Source organism: Diceros bicornis, chromosome 38 (genome assembly GCF_020826845.1).
Source record: "Diceros bicornis minor isolate mBicDic1 chromosome 38, mDicBic1.mat.cur, whole genome shotgun sequence".
NCBI lineage: Eukaryota > Metazoa > Chordata > Mammalia > Perissodactyla > Rhinocerotidae > Diceros > Diceros bicornis.
Window position 1 is genome coordinate 6,282,716 of NC_080777.1, and position 13,846 is coordinate 6,296,561.

A 13,846-nucleotide genomic window follows, 5' to 3' on the forward strand; every position below is an offset into this window, starting at 1 on the left:
TTTTAGGAGAACGAGATGGGGGCGGTTATCCCATAGGCTTGAAGTTCAACTGCCACGTGGGGACAGAACAGGAGACCTTAAGACTGAGCCAAGGAACCTGCATAGGGCCTTGGAACTGAGAGCTTCACATACAACCAGGACCCTCAGAGATCTCTGTTCTCAAGAGTGATGGATTTGGGCAGGGGGCGATATCCGCCCAGTAGCAAAGAGATAAGAAGTTTTTCTGTCTCTGCCTTGGCATTCCATTGAAGAAAGGGGCTTCCCTGAGAATTTGTAACCACAGGTCTATTAACCCTGAGGTTTGGGGTTCATAGTAATGCTTTCCTCAGCTGAGAATTAATATAAAAACTGGCCCTGGCTGGTAACACACACTGGGATATCTGGCAAAAGCAAAAGCACTCTGGAAGAAGTGATCCTTAAATCAGCCTGTGCAAGATTCCCACACATGAAGCCCCTCACTGCAGAGGAGCTCATTATGCAAAATTACAAAATAGTCCACCATGAGCAAGAGTCGACAGAAACAACAAACAATGGATGTAGACTTCCAAGAACTTAAAAGAATGAGCATTTTCTGACTTTAAAATAAATATTAAAAATGTGGGATAAAAAACATGGAAAAGGAAAAAGATACTATCCAAAAATTAAAGACATTTTACATAGTACTATATATGACTTCTAGAAATAAAAGTCACAGAGATAAACTGAGCAAGCAAATTATACACAACTGAAGTAAGATGTAGTTAAGTGGATGATATTTGTGAAGTTAGATTCTGAATTCAGGCTCCCGTTTGCAGTGCAAAAATATAAAGAAAAATTATTACTATTTTTTTTTAATGTATTTTTTCCCCCAAAGCCCCAGTAGCTGCAAATCCTTTTAGTTGCTGTATGTGGGACACGGCCTCAGTATGGCCGGAGAAGCAGTGCCTCGGTACACACCCGGGATCCGACCCTGGGCCGCCAGCAGCGGAGCGCACGCACTTAACCGCTAAGCCACGAGGCCGGCCCGAAAGAGAAATTATTAAAGAGGGGTTAAGTGGTGTAGATCATATAGTAAGAAAATCTAATGTATACCTAACAGGAGTTACAGAAGGAGAGAGTAACTCGGATTTGGAAATCACAGAGTCCTAAGCAGAGTAAGTAAAACTAAATTTCTGCTTAGAATACATGGCAAGGAAGATCTCTGATCAGGTAGTTGCTCTTTTAATTGGAGCATGGGATTTTATGACTGTCTTGACATACAGGGACTATTTACCAGAGCGTTCTTAACTTATCTTTATGGATGGCCTTAGACGTTTTCCATACATGACCTCACTTCATTCTTACAGCAAAGAAATTGAGGCTCGGGCCGGCCCCGTGGCTTAGCGGTTAAGTGCGCGAGCTCCGCTGCTGGCGGCCCAGGTTCAGATCCCGGGCACGCACCGACGCGCTGCTTCTCCGGCCACGCTGAGGCCGCATCCCACGTACAGCAACTAGAGGGATGTGCAGCTATGACATACAGCTATCTACTGGGGCTTTGGGGGGAAGAAAAATAAATAAATAAAATCTTTAAAAAAAAAAAAGAAATTGAGGCTCGTAGAGTTGGACTAATTTGACTAAAATTACACTGCTGATAAGTATGGGAGCCTGTTTTTTGTTTGTGAGGAAGATTAGCCCTGAGCTAACATCTGTTGCCAGTCCTCTTTTTTGCTGAGGAAGATTGGCCCTGAGCTAACATCCGTGCCCATCTTCCTCTACTTTATCTGGGACACCGTCACAGCATGGCTTGATAAGCGGTGCCTATGTCTGCGCTGGGGATCAGAACCAGCAAACCCCGGGCCACCAAAGCGGAGTGCGTGAACTTAACCGCTACGCCACTGGGCCAGCCCCTAGGAGCCTGATTTTGAAGTGCAGAGAGAATGACTCCAAAATCAGGGCTTTCTTTCATTTTGCTCTATCCTGTCTCTATTCTTTGCTTCATGTTTTGAAATGGAACGTCTGGTACTTAGGAATGATGGGGAATTATATTCTTGAAAATAGTAATAAACTGTACTGAATTTCTAAATTTTGTATTGAGGTATAACATTACCAGTTGCCTGTTTTATTGATGCTTTCCTTAGATTTTAAAGAAAATAAATAACCCATCATCTTTTGAAGCCTGTGTAGATTTCATTCTTGACATGTAAATATTAGGCTTTTGTAGCATTTAAAGTGCGTTCAGTCAGAAAAGAAATGAATGCATAAAATTATTGAAATCTTTTATTGAGTAAAATAAAAATAATCACTAAACATTTTACAATTTACACCATCAGCAGGACATTATTTTGCCATTTTACCAACGTACTTGTTTATATACCTTAGTTTAAAGGCCAGAGAAAAAGATAAGAACAGTTAAGTTCTCTGATTTGTAAAGACTAATTCAGGATGCCCAAGGCACTATTTTCAGACATATTTCTCTATCTTTCTAAATGGATTCTATTAACTTTTATAGTACTTTGCACATAATAGGCCCTCAAATAATGATTGACTCTGTGCCAAAGGAAACTATTTTTTTAGTCCCTTTATTACTGTTACTAATTGAATTATTATTTTCTAAAGATTGAGGATATATATGGATTTAATTTTGAGAACGTGGGTGTCTTTCTGAAGGTTTATTTATAGCACTAAAAAGAATTTAGTTCATCAGAACATCCACTCACATCCTTATGCTTCCCTGAGCAATCTGCCTTCAGGTGCTATTTCTGTCCTGTTTTTTCCTTGTAATTGTGTGCTTTTCTTCCTTGACCAATCCCATCCACGGATATGGTAACCACCATATTGGATAAATCTTTGTGACTATCTCCATATTGTATCCGCATCCATCACAATCTTTCAGAGAATGTTTTCTGGGTCCTTTGTAAAGTACGTGATTGTTTAAATGGATTCCATTACAGGCTGCAAACTCCTTGGCAGGGAGGAAGGCAACATCCAGCTGCAGAATCAGAAGACAGGTAATATCCCCCACCATACCACCAATTTACCTTACACATGTTATCTCTCTCTCTCTCTCTCTCTCTGCCCTTTTTTCCAGTGATATCTCCCCCACCAAATGCCACACCTGCTTTTTTAAAACTCAGTTTTCTCTGCCAGATTTCTTCTAGACCTGTGAAGATTTTTTTTAAGTGTGAAAATAATTCAAGGAAGATTTTATATAGCAAGAATGGTTGTACTGTGTTAATATTTTTCTGAAGTCTTTTCTGGGAATAGAATTTTCTGAGTGGTATTTACTTGTAAAGGAGTTGTGGGAAGATAAAAATTCTTTAAAATTAGAAGGACATATTTAGCTATAGCTATGTTTAGGGTATGTCCTCTCACTTGAGAAATAATTTATTCTGAAATGCTGTTAATTAACATCAAGTTGAGTATTCTTGGAAGAAATAGTTCATTCCTATATACTTTAGGAAAAGAAGCAGGGTAGACTTTAAAATGCATTATTAATGTTGAAGATTATGAATAAGACTTCGTCACTGATTCATCTAAAATAAAATATTCTAAAAATAAAAGAGAATCTTTTAAAGGTTCCCCCCAAAAATAAGAAATTAGAGAAATATGAAGTTTTTTGGGATAACTTTTTGAAATGGTTTCAAGCTTATAGAGAAGTTTTAAGAATAGAATAAAGAACTCCCCTATACCCTTTACACAGATACACTTGTTGTTGACCATTTGCCTCCTTTGCTTTATCATTTGTGTTCTACCACTCTCTGTGTATAAATATTTATGTTACACATTTACACACATACACATAGACACAGATTTTTCTTCTGAACCATTTCAGAGTGCATTGCAGACATGTCCTTTACTTCTAAATATATTAGAAGGCGAATTTCCTAAAAACAAGGACATTCTCTTACATAACCACAGTGCAGTTATCAAAATCAGGAAATATAATGGTGATATAATACTGTTATCTAGTCTGTAGTCCATATTCAAATTTTGACAGTTGTCTTGATAATATCCTTTATATCTGTCTCCGCCCCCCCCCCCCCCAGTCCAGGATCCAACACAAGATCACATTGCATTTAGTTGTCATGTTTTCTTAGCCTCCTTTAATTTGGAACATTCCTCAGTCTTTCTTCTTTATTGATCTTGATATTTTTGAGGACAGGGCAGTTATTTTGAAGAATGTCCCCAAATGATTAGATTTAGGTTATGCATCTTTGGCAGGAACACCAAAGAAGTGGAATTATAGGCTCATGTCCGTTTGTCCCGTTTTTGGTTATCTTAACTTGAGTCACTTGCTTAAGGTGGAGCTTGTCAGATTAAACTTGTACCCACTAGTTTTGACATCAGTTAATGATTCTTGCCTGAATCAGTTCTTACTATGATGGTTGCAAAGTGGCAATTTTTCTATAACCATTATCCTTTCTACATTTATTAGTTGGCGTTCTACTAAGGAGTTTTCCATTCTCGCCTATTTATTTATTATTTATATGAGTATGAACTCATGGATTCTTATTTTATCAGTGGATTATAATCTGTTAATATCTTGATGCTCAAATTGTTTCATGTTTTGCCAGTGGGAGCCCCTTCAGGCTATTTCCTTTGTCCTTTTGACATCTCCCCATGTTTATGCCCCTCTTCTCTTTTTGGCACCACAAAGTATTCCAAGTTCATCTTGTACTTTGCTTTCCCACTAGTGTTGGAATTAGCCATTTGTCAAAGGATCAAAGGTTCTTTTAGTGGAGGATGATCTTTAGAAACCAAGATCTGGGTGCTAGTTATGCTCAGTGGTACTGATTCATTGCTTCTAGATGTTCTCAGTGTGCAGAGCTAGGAACTATATGTAAGTGTATATGATGCACACATACATTTATTTCTATATCTATCTTAAAAAACATGAGTTCACATGATACCTCAAATTCCAATCTAAGATCACAGGATTTATTCTAGTCTCCCCCCTTAATATGGAGGAGTTTTTCTGGTGCTGTATTAATTATAACTGTGGCTTTATTTAAATTATTGAAGGCCACACATAAAGGTAGCTTTTAAATAATTATTGTTAATGAGATATACTTTAATTTTTTAGAATCTTAATAGTTGAGTGCTCTTTTGATGCAAATTGAAACTACTTTAAAATGAAAATCTATCCGCTGAGCTTGTCAAATGAGTATTTAATGTGCACAGATGGTATAGGGACACAGTTGAAGATTATTTCTAACTTTTCACTCTATCCTTAGATACAAATTGGGGCTATCAAATACAAATCAGAGCTAAAAAAGCCAAGATAATTCTGTCACTTATCAGTGGTAATAATTAAGGAATTTCTTTACTGCTTTGCCTAATACGTAAGATAAAGAGTTTTTAATTTCACCAGAACACTCAAACCTCTGCAATATACTATCCCTGCCTAATTTCTCTTGCTCAAAAGCTGTAGGGCACACGTAAAGCATGAGCTCTGAAACCTGGATTTGACTCCTGACTTAGTCACTTGCTAGCTCTGTGACCTTGACTGAGTTACTTAAGCTTCTCTGCCTCTGAAAAATGGGAATAAATTTATGTTCTTCATAGAGTAATTCTGAGGATTAAATGAACTAATAATAATGTAATAATATAAGGTACAATGCTTAGCATATAAAGTGCAGTGCCTGGCACATCCTAATTGCCTAGTAAGTGTTAGCTGTTAGTATTTAGCTAAGTGGTGCTGATCAGCAACTAAAGGTACTCAGTTTGAAATACTTGTAGCACACTCTTTCTTTTTTGTTCTTTTTGCGTCAAAGTATCTTTCTACTTCATAGTCCATAACAAATATATGAAGTTTTTCCCCTTAGAGATTAGTTGTAGACAGCATGTCAGTTATAAATAGCATTTTATACCAAGACAGAGGTCTTGAGTCTTAGGTGTAAATTACAGTTTACTATCTTATAATATGCTTTTCTCTAACCTTTTAGAAGTGAGAAAATTCTGAACTTAGCAACTAGTAGAATAATAAAGATAATGGTGAGAGAAAGGACATAATGGCAAAATAGGATAGAGAAAAGGGTAATAGAAATAATCTGGAATCCTGATGATTTCATTTTGATAGAAATTTGCTATCAAACAAGAGACAATAGGAATAACATGAATAAAGATTTTGTTGAGGCAGATCATGAAACAAGTTTTAAATACTCTTTTTTGTGTTATGGTAGAACTGTAAAATACTGAGAAACCTGTCCGGGGAAAAAAACATATGAAGTGTGAAAGGGCCTAAGGGCCTTATTTCTTATAAGAAATGATATAATTTATTCATATCATTTCTTTCACAAAATACGAATGAATTTGGCCTTCAGTTCTGTTAGATGATAATGTTCTTTGTGACTTTGGAGAAATGTTACTTAGCTTTGAGCTGATTCCCTTTAATAGCGGCCCACTTGATGTTATTTTCCTTCATGTGTCTGAACTGGATTCTTCAGGGAGAAAGAATGTTTCACAGGCGAAATGTTATGAGATAGCTGCTAATATAGGCAAAAGTATTTTTTCAATGTGTATGATTTCTCATAATTTTAATGGTATCCACTCTAATTTAATACCTTTTGAATTTGTAGAGTTGTTTTTGGTTAAAGTTCAAAAGAAGATAATTATAAACTTTTGTATCAGTCAGGAATGAAATTGTTAACATTTTATAGGTACTTCTTATTTTTACTGAGATGAAACTTTTAGATACATATGGTAAGAATGATCAAATTTACTAACTTCACACAGAGAATAACAACCTTCACAAAAATACAACTTTGCTGCTTTTGTTTGTCTTTCATCTGCCTTCTCCTAGCTGTTGTCTGTCTCTCCCCATCGATTACTGACAACCCGAGGGAAGAGGGACGTGTATTTGGAGGTGATGGGATAGGCAGCTAGAGAAGCTGTGACTGGGAAGAAGGTGCCTGGTAAATGGAATACTTCCTCCTCCTGTGTTCCTCTTTCAGTACACCACTGTCTCCCAGTCCTCTGGGATCCAAGTCTAAGAGAGAACCTCATTCCTTTCTGTCTCTTACCTTCCACATCTAGTCAGGAATCCAGACTGTTCATTCTGCCTCCATAGTCTTTCTCGTTTCTATTCCCACCACTGTCATACTCAATGAGGATCGCCTCACTCATCTCACCTCTAATGCACTTTCTCCTTCTCTGCTCCGTCATGTATATCACCATCAGATTAGTCTGCATAAAGCACAAATCTGATAGCCTGGCCTCTTGTTCAGAAGCCTTTAATGGCTTCTCAGTCCCAACCACAGAAAGTCTAAATCAGTGCTGCTCAAATTATGGTCATTGGTCTGGTGACAGTCCACCAGATAGTTTGTTACCTCTCTGCAGTGAAATCACTACGGAGATTGAGAGTGTTCAGAAACTTCCATGGCATTTCAACAGAGTAAATTTTATCTGAATATAATGATGTTAAAAATTGAGTTTGTGTTTTATGTCTTTCTCCTTTTTTCTAGTAAATGATTCATGGCCTACTGGAAGAAAAAACACAATAGGTAGTGTGAGAAGCACTAGTTTAGATTCTTTTATCATCATGATATAGCCCAGCCTCAATTTATCAATCTCACCTTCCCACAGCACTCCTATTCCAAAGTCCAGCTGTTTGCTGTGCTTAAAACGTGCCCTGTGTTTGCTCACCTTTTTATTTTGCTCATGTTTGTTTCTTCTCTTGAAATTGCCTCTCCGTGTACTTAGGATAGGGTGCAAGGGGAGTGGAAGGACCACACCACCTGAGAGCTGGGTTACCCAGTGATATGTCCTGTCCTCTCTCTGCTGTATCAGCCCTCCCGGCTGGTGGTGTGGACCAGCGTTGAAGATGAGCAAGGCAGCCCAACAGACTGAAGGTGCCTGGAGCCAACACTCCCCTTGTCAGAGAAACAGGGACAAGTACACCTGGCCAGTGCTGTTGTCCCCCAGCTAGCGTGAGGAGCAGCTCTGCATTTCATCTGTTTCTTGGGCAAAAGGCGTGTAGGTCTAGAGTGAGTGTTACCAATGGGTGGCTGATTTAATAACTTATAAATATCAATACCTTCATGAGTATTTGATGTCTTATATATGGTGTTATGAGTGTTTGGTGCACTTTGGTTCTTTCATTCCTTCCTATCTGTGTTTAACACACGTATGCTCTATTTACTTTTTCTGTATCTAACATGTCAAGCTGTTTGATTCTATTCTTAGTTTCATTTCTCTTCCTTATTTAAGAGAATTGAATATTCTTAAATATTCACATATTACGCCCTCCCCACAAGTAAAAGTAATTTTCCTTCCTCTGAGTTCTGAAAGAACTTGCCTGTCATTTTACCATATTCTTATCTGTAGCAAAGGTTTTTTTTGGGGACAAAGAAGAGTAGGACAGGGTTTCAGCCATTTTCTATTAGAGTATAAACTCTGAATGGCGAATTGTGTCTCATCTGTCTCTCTGTTCCCCCACTATATCTAGTAAGCATATTTTATTCATAGTAGACAGTTACCGTTGATTACGTTAACATCAGGTTAGCTCAGTTAAAGCACTCCACCTCTGAGGTCAAAGTTCATTCTCCACGTGGAGATTTATTGTTCCATGTCCTCCTACTAAACCTTTAATGCTGGCAAATGTGTGCTTTTGATTACAAAGAGCCCTGGATTAAAAAAACAAAGAATAAGCACCTGTATTGCGCAAACAGTTCAAGGCTCTCATTCTCCTGGATGTGGGGCAGGAGCATCATATTCCCGTTGAAAGGGCAACCTTATATCATTGTTTTTCAAGATAAGGAAAGGCAGACAATAAAGGTGGCAGAAGAAAATGTGCAAGTTTGCCTGTAACTGTGCTTTTTAAGTAGATAAGAAATGATTACAACTCTCATAATAATGAACTAGAAAGTGATATTTGTTTTAGACTTGAAGCAGTGAAAGACAAATAACAGATAACTTGGGAACTAATAACTAGAATCATCAAATGTTAAAGTGAGGAAGCATCTTAGAGGAAACTTAGATCCCTGGAAATGAGATAATATCAGAACTCAAGTTTTCTGATTCACTAAATCAATATGTTGACTTTCTTATTTAGGTATAAGAATTTAGTCTTGTATCTATGTAGAAAAATCCCAAATTGCTAAGAAGAAAAAAGATGAAATTTGAAACTGACTTCAACAGAAGAAGTGGCATGTTAGAATTAGTATCTCTAAAGTATGCAAAACATGAAAGTTTATTGAATAGCATTTGTGAGATCTTAGTGACAGGTTAAAATGAGGTGCTATCACTTTAAAAATATTATTCTGGCATACATTTGAGTACAATTGCAATATAGGTCAGGATTTTAAGAACTCATTTTCTTTAAATGAAGTAAACCAGAGGCAAGGATTTTACAACTGCATTCAATTGTCCACATAAAGAGGTAGGAAGAAGAATAACAGAGCTGTGCAAAATAAAGAACAGGAGTACAAATGACAATTGGTGTTGAAATAGACTGAAGAAATCTCTCTCTTTCCATTACAGTGAGAAAATTCCAGCATTTCTATTGATATTTTGTACTCATTGGAAGGTTAGGGTAAAGGAATCTCCTTTTACCTGCTATTTTGTGGTTTATTTGCATCATGAGATTGATTTGAAGACAGTGTGTATAACCAAGTAAAATGGAAACCCTGAATTTTTAGTAGAACTAATTTCAGTGGGCCCTTGGCAGAAGCCCTACAATCTTCTACGGACTGTTTTAAACCTTCTCTGTGCTTCCCAAGCCCCTGCTCCCAATGCCCCCAGGCCCCTTCAGCAGATATCCTACTCCCTATTTCCCTGAGAAAGATATATCATGAAATGGAAATGCCTCCAATTTAACTCCAGTGTAATGCCCCTCCCCCAATCCTTCTGTCACAATGTAAAACATGCCCCTCTGTTTAAGGGTAGTCCCTCTGCCCATGTCCTGGGTGCCATCCCACCTCCTCAGTCTTTGCGTCATCTTTTGTTTAGTGCTGTCTCTCTCCTGTTATCCTTAACTTCTCCCTCTCTACTGGCCCTTCCTTTCTTTGCCTATTAGCATTTTCTCTCTCATCCTGGAAAAAGGAAAAGAAATCTCATATTATTAATGATCAACACAAGTGATTTTTCTAATATGTAAACCTGATCATGTCACTCCTCTGATTAAAAATCTTTCAGAAGATCCCTACTGATACATTTAATGATTCCCACTAATGATTAATGATTTGGAGCTATGGTTTTATTATAGCCATTAGCCAACTTCCTTTTGTCTTGCTCTCCTGCAAAGTACAGCACAGTGTTTATTCATTTGTTAGCAGTTAAATGTAGTGAAATTTTTTTCAGATACTTTGAATATAATTCCATGTTATCCATTGCTATCATTGAATTCAATGTTCTGTTTTTTGTCTTTGTAGCTGCAAAATAAACCTTGGGACTTGAGGATAGCACTTGTTTGTTAATCATCAAAGAGATTTGAGATAAATAAACAAGACATAAACAGCTGGGCATTTTAGCAATGTATCAGCTCTTAAGTTACCCAGGACTGTAGATGGTGGCACAAATATATAGGTCGGCATGCTTGTGTCAAAGACAGTATTTAATTATTATCTTACACTAACAATAATTTAGTTATAATTTAGAAGTTTTGAATGTAAGTTCTCATTCAGTCTAATATTTATTCTACACCTATCACAGAGAGAAAATAGTCATAAATCAGTGTAAGAAAAGAAGTAGATATTGTAGGTAAAGATCTGTTCATGATACTAAAGTGTGCTTAGCCAGGCTTAGTGCATATCAGTGATTGGATTTAAAAAGTAGAAAATAGAGTTTAGGAAAGTTACTGTTTTTTTGTTTTTCTCCTTAGTGACTCATTTAAATGAAGTTTTCTTGAATTGATTAAAAAGTTATTAGACACCGTTTTGAGTGAATTCAAAAGTTATCATACACTCATTTCTTTGTTCTGAAATCTTTTGGAAATTAATACATGTTAGCCTTGAGTTCCTATCTAGAGTAATTTCATTTACTCTATTTTTTAGATCTAGAATATCCATCTGATTTTTAAAAAATCAAATCTAGTGATTTGATTAAAAAACCAGATAAACTGTTTGCTTTTACGAATATGTTATCAATTCCGGTTCTCTTCTGAAATTTTCTCTCCTATCCATTTACGTCCTTGAACATTTTAATAGTAGTTATCTTAAAGTTCCTGTAAATTAAGTCCAATATATGGATCTCCTATGACTCTGTTTCTGTTAACTCCTTTTCCTCCCAGTTTTTTGTCAAATCTTGACCTCTCGTATGCCTGGTATTTTGGATTCTATACTGGGCATTATAGATGAAAACTTGTGGAGATAATTTGAGCCTTTGTTGGCTTTCTTCTTCCAGAGAGAATTTATGTTGCTGGCAGGCAGTCAAGTTAGGGCAGCTCATCTTAATTCATCTGGAGATACAGGTGATTCTGCTGGGCCTGGTCCTTGTGAGGGCTGGTCATTTCAGGCTCAGCTTGTCTTCTAGGGAGTGACCCTTTTAGGTCCTACTTGAAAGCCTACAGCGTCCCTCTTCTTAGCAGGTCCCGAACTTCAGTTTTTCTGCCTGCTCTGTAAGTCTGCTAAAACCTCTGCTCAGCTTTTTCAGCCTCCAAATTGAAGCTTTCTGCCAGCTTTTCTAGTTATCATCAGGAGGGTTTGTCTGAAATGAGCTAGTCTGCCCTTGCCAGAAGTAGAACTTTTTTGTCCTTTCTTAGTGTTTATTTTTGCAAAATTTTAAAAATGGATATATACATATATATTAGTACAGTATATGAGCCTATAACTTTTGAACAAATATGCATACAGTGGGTGTATTTGTGATCAATTTCTTTCCTCATTAGGGGTACAGTATCAAAGTTTGGAGACTCTTGCACTTTATTTCCCCTTTAGCTGTGAGATTGGGTCACTACATACCTGTGATCTGCCTGGTAGAAATTAAATTCTATGTGTACAAGAGTCCATGTCAAATTCTTTTTTCTTTTTTTTGTGAGGAAGATCAGCCCTGAGCTAACATCCATGCCAATCCTCCTCTTTTTTGCTGAGGAAGACTGGCCCTGGGCTAACATCTGTGCCCATCTTCCTCTACTTTATATGTGGGATGCCGCCACAGCATGGCTTGACAAGCGGTGTGTCAGTGCACGCCCAGGATCCGAACCCGGGCCGCCAGCGCGGAGCACGCGCACTTAACTGCTACGCCATGGGGCCGGCCCCCATGTCAAATTCTTGATGCTGGTTTCTGACAGAGATGTTATAGAGATTAATGTGTAAACCTAAAGAAACGAGTTCACGTTTAAAGAGTACAGCAAATAAATAGTCTTATGGGTGGGTTTTATTTTATTTTGCCTCAATGTATTTTCTAAACTCTGTGTATCTGAAAAACATTTCAAAATACTAGAAATTGTTCCTGTTGTTGTCTCCTTAAAGCTAGCAATTTGGTGTTTACAAAATATAGATGTGAGAATAGTTGATTTTTTAAATTAATATAAAAATGATTATAGTGGTTAAGGGTATAGGCTCTGGAGTCAGGTCCTTTGAGTTTGAATTCTGACTTTGTCACTTACTGGCTATGTGACCTTGGCCTATTTATTTGATCTTTCTGTTGCTATTTCCTTCTCTGTGATGTGGATATAATTATAGAACTACTTTTTAGGACTTGTGTGAGGATTAAATTTTATATATATATATTACTGAAATACTGCCGGATACTTAGTAAGTATTAAGTCACTGTTGATTACTACTGATAGTTAGCGTTTTATTCAGATAATGCTAACTATTTGGTGATGCCTCTTAAGGGAAAGTTCTAATGAATTATTTGCCCTTGCCACTATATTAACAACAATTATCATTTTAAAGCAAAATATATAGTTTTATGTGCGTCTTTAGTGATTCAAGTGTAGATAGGTTACTTTATATCACTAGTTGTGTAGCAAAGTGCTCAAAGTTTAAAAATTAGTAAGACAGTTTCCCTGAAGATATATAGTAGATATGTAGCAGTAAACATAATTTTTGTTTTAAAAGGGATGGTTATGGTCTGAACCAAGAATTATTTTCAAGTTCTTAAATTCTACTGGTTGTGGCTTCAAAGTGTGGTTGCAATATGTTTTATAACAAAGCATTTAAAACCAAATAAACACAACTTAAGTGTGAACCTAGGGAAATGACTCCTTCCTCTAAAATGCGATTCCCTCTATGTGTGTGATATTAACTCTGTGAAACTAACTAAAGAAGATGCTTGTGTTGCTAACTGATAATTTCATATACTGTGATTTGCCCACCCTTTATCTTCAAGTGATATAGAAGTTCACTTCTAGGAACATTTTGAATCATGAATTCAGTTACCCTGAAATAGGCAAAATTTCTAGTTAATGATTGTTAAATGAAGAAAATGTTAGAAATTATTGCTAAAAATACTTGTTTATGGATGTTTGAAGATGTCCTTGAGGTTGTACTGTTTTAGAGATTTGCTTCTATTTTGTTTCTTTAAGTAAAACTTGTGTATGTCTGTGTATAAAGAGAGAGGGAAAAGAGAGAGATGACTCTGTTTTTGCACTGCTTGATGTGCTCATGATGAGGCTTTTGACCTGTCGTTTCCGTTTATGTAATGGATTTTGAACTCAAAGCCTCTGTAGTGGTGTAAGCTATCTTGAACTGAGCCCCATTGTGAAAGGGAGGACTGAAGAAAATGAAAGAAATTATGCTTCCTTCCACTGAACTTATCTGCCCCAAGGTTGTTTTGGGCTTATGAGTCATGTAGTTTCAGTTAATATCTTCATATTTTAAGAATGCTTTCTCTGCCTAAATAGAAATCTGTTTGTTGTTTTCTCCCTTAGAATCATTACCTTCACATTTGACTATAATTATTTATTTTTCTTGTTTTTCCTTTCATGTTCTTGTAGTCTTGTTAT

General features: G+C 36.9%; 1 protein-coding gene across 7 annotated transcripts in view; it reads left to right on the forward strand.

The window, feature by feature from the left end:
• The window catches only part of CNST (consortin, connexin sorting protein), a 116,389-nt gene that overhangs the window by 16,790 nt on the left and 85,753 nt on the right, over positions 1-13,846 (forward strand). For 4 of the 7 annotated variants that reach the window (XM_058533563.1, XM_058533570.1, XM_058533564.1 and 1 more), the window contains exon 2: positions 2,910-2,966. The exons of the other annotated variants lie outside the window; for them this stretch is intronic. The gene's annotated coding sequence lies outside the window, so the exon portion shown is untranslated. The remainder of the gene's footprint in view (positions 1-2,909; positions 2,967-13,846) is intronic. 7 annotated transcript variants of the gene reach the window in all.